This window comes from Macaca mulatta, chromosome 4 (genome assembly GCF_049350105.2).
Source record: "Macaca mulatta isolate MMU2019108-1 chromosome 4, T2T-MMU8v2.0, whole genome shotgun sequence".
NCBI classification, from domain to species: Eukaryota; Metazoa; Chordata; class Mammalia; order Primates; family Cercopithecidae; genus Macaca; species Macaca mulatta.
Window position 1 is genome coordinate 63,277,497 of NC_133409.1, and position 7,397 is coordinate 63,284,893.

Below are 7,397 nucleotides of genomic sequence, written 5' to 3' on the forward strand. Positions count from 1 at the left end.
GGTATTACTCAAGAAATCTTTGCCCAGTCCAAAGTTCTGGGGGAGTTTCCCCAATGTTTTATTTTAGTTGTTTCATAGTTTGAGGCCTTAGATTTAAGTCTTCAATCTTTTTTATTTGATTTTTGTATACGGTGAGAGATAGAGGTCTAGTTTTATTCCTCTGCATATGGATCAAAACACAGATATTCTTAATTTGAATGTGGTTACTTGGTTGTTATTTTGCTGTTGGGATTATATTTTATATATTTGTTATATATCCATTTGTATCTATCGATATGAGATCAAATATAATATGGAATACAATATAATCAAAGTTTATGCCAGAATTCCATTATAATAATAACGTCAGTTGGCAGTCTAATAAAAATGTATTGAACACACTGTATTTTAGCCTTGGTGCTTTTATGAGGAACTTACAATGTACAGCGATTGAAGTCATTTGAAGTATTGCTATTTATCAGCAGTATCATATTTTTGTAATTATTTTTCAGCTACAGAAATATGACTGCCCTCTGAATAAAACAGGTGACAGGCAATTCGAAACTGTGGGACATTATGTCTTATTTATCTGTGAAAGGCTATGATATAGTCAGGAAGAATATTATGGTACCTACTCTCAATATTATTATTCAAAATTTCATAAAGATAAATATAAACAGGACACAGATATTCATTGGTTACACAAGGATTAAACTACCATAAATCCAAAATATATGGATTAAACTACCACATATTTTGTATAAAATGTGATTACCTACCTAGAAAACCCAAGATAAAAAAATGAAAAATCCCATTAAAAATAATAAGGCATTTGTAGACAAAATTTAACACACAATAATTTTTCCATATAGGGTAATAATCAATTAGAACATATCATGGAACAATACCCCAATCAGAATAGCAGCAGAAATAAAAAAAAAAAAAAACAAAAAAAAAAAAGGGAGAATTAAACCTAACAAAAGATCTGAAAGACTATTATGAAAAGCAATATAACACTCTTGAAGTATACACAAATCAGCCTAAAGAAATGCAGAGGCATATCATGTTCCTGAAAGACAATATTTAACATTGTAAATATGTTATTTCTCCCCAAATTAATCTATAAATTTATAAAATCTTAAAAGAACTCTTTGTGAAACTTGACATGTTTAATTTAAAGTTCAATTGAAGAGAAAAATGTAATAATAGCCCAGGCTACTTTGAAAATATCAAAAAGTGGCATTTGCTCAATTTCATTAAAAAATACATAGTGTAAAGCTGTATAGCAGCTAAACCTACCCTACTTAAACAGGTGTTCAAGAAGAGGCAATTTGCATAGAAAAAGAGTATAAGATCAGATCCAGCTACATAGGAAAATTTAATATGTGACAAAGGCAATGTCATATGTTACCCTGTGATGAAATTAATGGGGAACAAATAGGCTATTGAATGAATAGTAGTGGGACAATTTTTGACAGTTTGGAAATAAAATTAAGTTTTGCCCTACCTTGCAACCTCACAAAATTATTTTGAACTAGACCAAATAATTATACATAAGTTAGAGAACCATAAAATTATATTTAGAAAATAAAGATAATATTTATTAATAATTTAGGGCTTTGAAGGGTTTTCTAAGAAAGCCCTAAATTCAGAATTCATAAAGGAGACAGTTGTCATATTTACCTATATAAAAATTTAAAACTTTCAAACGACAAAATTACAATAAATAAAAGAAAAGTGACAGACTGGGAGAAAATATGTTACACATGTAACTGTCAAAAGATTATTTACCATAATTTATAGGGACCATATATTATGAAACAAAAAATTATACAATGAATTAAATAACTAAAAATAGCTTTAAAACATTTTAAAATATGCTCAACTTCATTAGAAAGCAGGAAAATGTAAATGAAAAGAAAATGATATATTTTTTCCCATCACGGTAGGAAAAAATTACAAAGCTTAATAATCTCTATAGTAGGTAATGATGATGTAAAACAAGTGCTAATTAACTCTGTAGGTTTGTGCACAAGTCTGTTCACACACTGCTCTAAAGAATTTCCCTGACACTGGGTAATTTATAAAGGAAAGAGGTTTAATTGACTCACACTTCAGCATGACTGGGGAGGCCTCAGAAAACTTATAATCATGGCGGAAGGGGAAGCAGGCATGTCTTACATCGTGGCAAGTGAGAAAGAGTGAGCAAGAGCAGGGAATACTGCCTTAAAAAACCATCAGATCTCATGAGAACTCAATATCAGGAGAACAGCATGGCGGAATCTGCTCCCATAATTCAATTACCTCCCTCCCTTGTTACATGGGGATTACGGGAGAAGCAGGCAAGTCTTAAATAGCAGCAGGCAAGAGAGAGAAAGAAAGAGAAAGAGGGTAAACTGCCACTCGTAAAACCATCAGATCTCATGAGAACTCACTATCATGAAAACAGCATGAGGGAAACAGTCGCCATGATCCAGTCACCTCCCACCAGGTCCTTCCCCTGGCAGGTAGGACTTAAAATTTGTATTACACTTAGAGATGAGATTTGGGTGGGGACATAGCCAAACCATATCTAGTTGATTCAGCCTTTTGCAGAGAAGAATTTCAGAATCTAACAAAAATTTAACGTGCAGTCTTTCTAGTGCCAGTGATTCTACCTCTAGATGTCTTTTCTAGAGAAATAAGTCCCACTTGCCTAAAGATGCAAATGCAAGGATTTGATAGTTAATGAAACAACACTCAAACTACGCATCCATTTGTAGTTGAATTTGTACTGTTAAATTTGTAGTATATTTGTACTGTAGAATAATGACATAGATTATATATGTATATACACCAGTCACATATATGCCAGCATGGAAAGATCTCCAACACATATTGAAAAGTGGAAAAAGCAAATTACTGTTGTTAAGTAAAGAATTATGACACTTGGTAAAAAATGTGTTTAAAAACAAAATTACATGTATGTATGTGCATACATTAACACACACATATACAAATATATGCATGTGTATATATCTTACATATTGCATGGGAGGTGATATGGGGATACTTACCAGGCAGGTGAGATATTGTGATTATGAAGGTGGTTTACCCAGATTGGGGCTTATCCATTGCACTCTGGATATTCTGACCCCTGTGACGTCCCCTAATGTGGAAAACCCAATGGCATAATTTGTGGTAGTGAGGAACTTCGTTTGCACTCTCCCTCAAAAAGAAATTAAAAAGTAAAACCAAACCAAAAAAAAAAAAAAACACAAAAAAAAGAAAGAAAAGAAAAGAAAAGAAGAGAAGACAAAAGCAAATTAAAAAAAGAAAAAGAAAAGAAAAGTTACCTGATATGAATTGCAGCCTACTTACTGTTAACCCTCATTACCTGTGAAGAGGAGAGTGAGATTCACCTAAGTGAAATTGGGCTATTTATTCTTACAATATAAGGGTTCTGTGCTTCAATTTTTTTTAAATAAAATGTTTATATAACTAAAATTAAACCAATACAGATGTAAAGAATAACTAGAAGTGTGAGCAAATGAATATGACATTTTAATATTTGGAATGAAATCTTGGTGTTGAATCAACTAGTGTAACTCAATTTGCCATACTGCATACATTTATCTACTTGATTTGCATTTGGAGCAAAAGCAGGAAGGAGTCATCTTTATTGAGGCTTTAAGTAAGAGTCTTCAACAAGTTTTTGGTAGTGATAGATTGATGGGTCCAGAAAACTCTTGCACTGGGATTCAGAGATATGTTGACATAGTGTACATACTTGTGTCAAATGAGAGGAAAACTGCCTTTCGGACGCACAGACTAATGGGTTCTCGCTGGATTGACTGTCATTCCCACCTCAATAAGAATTCCAACAGACATCTGTAGGAGTTATAGCTGAGTTGAATACCAAGCTGTATCTTAAGTTGTGGGCAAGATTCATTGCTTTTAATTAGTTCCTCGAGGTAGGTATGTGATAAAATATATATATATATGTGTGTGTATATATATATATTTTGAAATGGAGTCTCTCTCTGTCTCCCAGGCTGCAGTGCAGTGGCATGATCTAGGCTCACTGCAAGCCCCGCCTCCAGGGTTCATGCCATTCTCCTGCCTCAGCCTCCCCAGTAGCTGGGACTACAGGCGTCCTCCATCACGCCCAGCTAATTTTTTGTATTTTTAATAGAAACGGGGTTTCACTGTGTTAGGCAGGATGGTCTTGATTTCCTGACCTCGCGATCCACCCGCCTTGGCCTCCCAAAGTGTTGGGATTACAGGCATGAGCCACCGCCCCCGGCCTAAAATATTCTTTATAAAAATGCTTATGAATAAGTATGCTAGAAATACCTAATCTTTTGAGAACTGATGAAAGGATATTCCCTGTGGAAAAATATACTTATGTAATACATTTGTATACAATGTCTTTTATGTAAATTTCCCATTTGACTTCATGCAAAAAGGGAATGATATATTTGTTGCACGGGGTTGATCCTACCCACCCCACCCCACGCAACACGCAAACAACACGCATTTCCCTGGATCTTTTTAAGTACCATACCCTGCTTGATTCAGTCTCCTTTCTTCTTTTTTTTTTTTTTTTTTTTTTTTACTAGAGAAAGAAAATTTATTATTATTTTTTAATTTTTTAAAATTTATTTCTTATTATTATACTTTAAGTTGTAGGGTACATGTGCATAATGTGCAGGTTTGTTACATATGTATACTTGTGCCATGTTGGTGTGCTGCACCCATCAACTCGTCATTTACATCAGGTATAACTCCTAATGCAATCCCTCCCCCCTCCCCCCTCCCCATGATAGGCTCCGGTGTGTGATGTTCCCCTTCCTGAGTCCAAGTGATCTCGTTGTTCAGTTCCCACCTATGAGTGAGAACATGGGGTGTTTGGTTTTCTGTTCTTGTGATAGTTTGCTAAGAATGATGGTTTCCAGCTGCATCCATGTCCCTACAAAGGACACAAACTCATCCTTTTTTATGGCTGCATAGTATTCCATGGTGTATATGTGCCACATTTTCTTAATCCAATCTGTCACTGATGGACATTTGGGTTGATTCCAAGTCTTTGCTATTGTGAATAGTGCTGCAATAAACATACGTGTGCATGTGTCTTTATAGCAGCATAATTTATAATCCTTTGGGTATATACCCAGTAATGGGATGGCTGGGTCATATGGTACATCTAGTTCTAGATCCTTGAGGAATCGCCATACTGTTTTCCATAATGGTTGAACTAGTTTACAATCCCACCAACAGTGTAAAAGTGTTCCTATTTCTCCACATCCTCTCCAGCACCTGTTGTTTCCTGACTTTTTAATGATCGCCATTCTAACTGGTGTGAGATGGTATCTCATTGTGGTTTTGATTTGCATTTCTCGATGGCCAGTGATGATGAGCATTTTTTCATGTGTCTGTTGGCTGTATGAATGTCTTCTTTTGAGAAATGTCTGTTCATATCCTTTGCCCACTTTTTGATGGGGTTGTTTGTTTTTTTCTTGTAAATTTGTTGGAGTTCTTTGTAGGTTCTGGATATTAGCCCTTTGTCAGATGAGTAGATTGCAAAAATTTTCTCCCATTCTGTAGGTTGCCTGTTCACTCTGATGGTAGTTTCTTTTGCTGTGCAGAAGCTCTTTAGTTTAATGAGATCCCATTTGTCAATTTTGGCTTTTGCTGCCGTTGCTTTTGGTGTTTTAGACATGTAGTCTTTGCCCATGCCTATGTCCTGAATGGTACTACCTAGGTTTTCCTCTAGGATTTTTATGGTATTAGGTCTACCATTTAAGTCTCTAATCCACCTTGAATTAATTTTCATGTAAGGAGTAAGGAAAGGATCCAGTTTCAGCTTTCTACTTATGGCTAGCCAATTTTCCCAGCACCATTTATTAAATAGGGAATCCTTTCCCCATTTCTTGTTTCTCTCAGGTTTGTCAAAGATCAGATGGCTGTAGATGTGTGGTATCCCCATCAAGCTACCAATTACTTTCTTCACAGAATTGCAAAAAACTGCTTTAAATTTCATATGGAACCAAAAAAGAGCCCGCATCTCCAAGACAATCCTAAGTCAAAAGAACAAAGCTGGAGGCATCATGCTACCTGACTTCAAACTATACTACAAGGCTACAGTAACCAAAACAGCATGGTACTGGTACCAAAACAGAGATATAGACCAATGGAACAGAACAGAGTCCTCAGAGTTCTTGTCTTTCACAGTATGTTTGAAGGTCTGTTTGAAGTTTCTTTTTTTTTCTTCAGTTCATATACTTTATTTTTTAGAGCAGTTTTAGGTTTACAGAAAAATTGAGGAAAAAGAAAAACAGAAAATTCCCATATACCTCCTCTTCCCCTTCCCCTATTACTCACATCTTGCATCAGTATGGTGCATTTGTTACAATGGATGAACCAATATTGATCTATCATTATTAACTAAAGTCCATAGCTTAAATTAGGGTTACTCTTTGTGTTGTACAGTTCTGCGGCTTTTCAAAAAGCCATAATATCACTCAGTCACCATTTTAGTATCATACAGAATAGTTTCTCTGCTATAAAAATTCCGTATTCTCCACTTATTCATTCCTCCTCCCTAAACTCCTGGCAACTACTGATCTTTTTACTGTCTTCACAGTCTCACTTTTTCCAGAATATTACGTAGTTGGAATCACATAGTATGAAGTCTTTTCAGGCTGGCTTCTTTTACTGAGCCATATACATTTAAGGTTCCTCCAAGTCTTTACAGTCTTTTCATAGACAGATAGCTCATTTATTTATTTATTTTTTAATTTTACTTTATGTAAAATAAAGTACGTTGTACATGTGCACGAAGTGCAGGTTTGTTACATATGTATACATGTGTACATGTGCCATGTTGGTGTGCTGCACCCATTAACTTGTCATTTACATTAGGTATATCTCCTAATGCTATCTTTCCCCCCTCCCCCCACCCCATGACAGGTCCCGGTGTGTCATGTTCCCTTTCCTATGTCCAAGTGTTCTCATTGTTCAATTCCCACATATGAGTGGGAACATAGTTTGCTGAGAATGATGGTTTCCAGCTTCATCCATGTCCCTACAAAGGACATGAACTCATCCTGTTTTATGGCTGCGTAGTATTCCATGGTGTATATGTGCCACATTTTCTTAATCCAGTCTATCACTGATGGACATTTGGGTTGGTTCCAAGTCTTTGTTATTGTGAATAGTGCTGCAATAAACATATGTGCTCATGTGTCTTTATAGCAGCATGATTTATAATCCTTTGAGTATATACCCAGTAATGGGATGGCTGGGTCAAATGATGTTTCTAGTTCTAGATCCTGGAGGAATCGCCACACTGTCTTCCACAATGGTTGGACTAGTTTATAGTCCCACCAACAGTGTAAAAGTATTCCTATTTCTCCACATCCTCTCCAGCACCTGTT

General features: G+C 35.6%; 1 non-coding gene across 1 annotated transcript; it reads left to right on the top strand.

Moving 5' to 3' along the window:
* Window positions 1–3,027: 3,027 nt before the first annotated feature.
* On the top strand, window positions 3,028–3,191 carry LOC114677931 (U1 spliceosomal RNA). Its single transcript, XR_003729346.1, has one exon. It is a non-coding gene; the product is annotated as a U1 spliceosomal RNA (small nuclear RNA).
* Window positions 3,192–7,397: the final 4,206 nt, after the last annotated feature.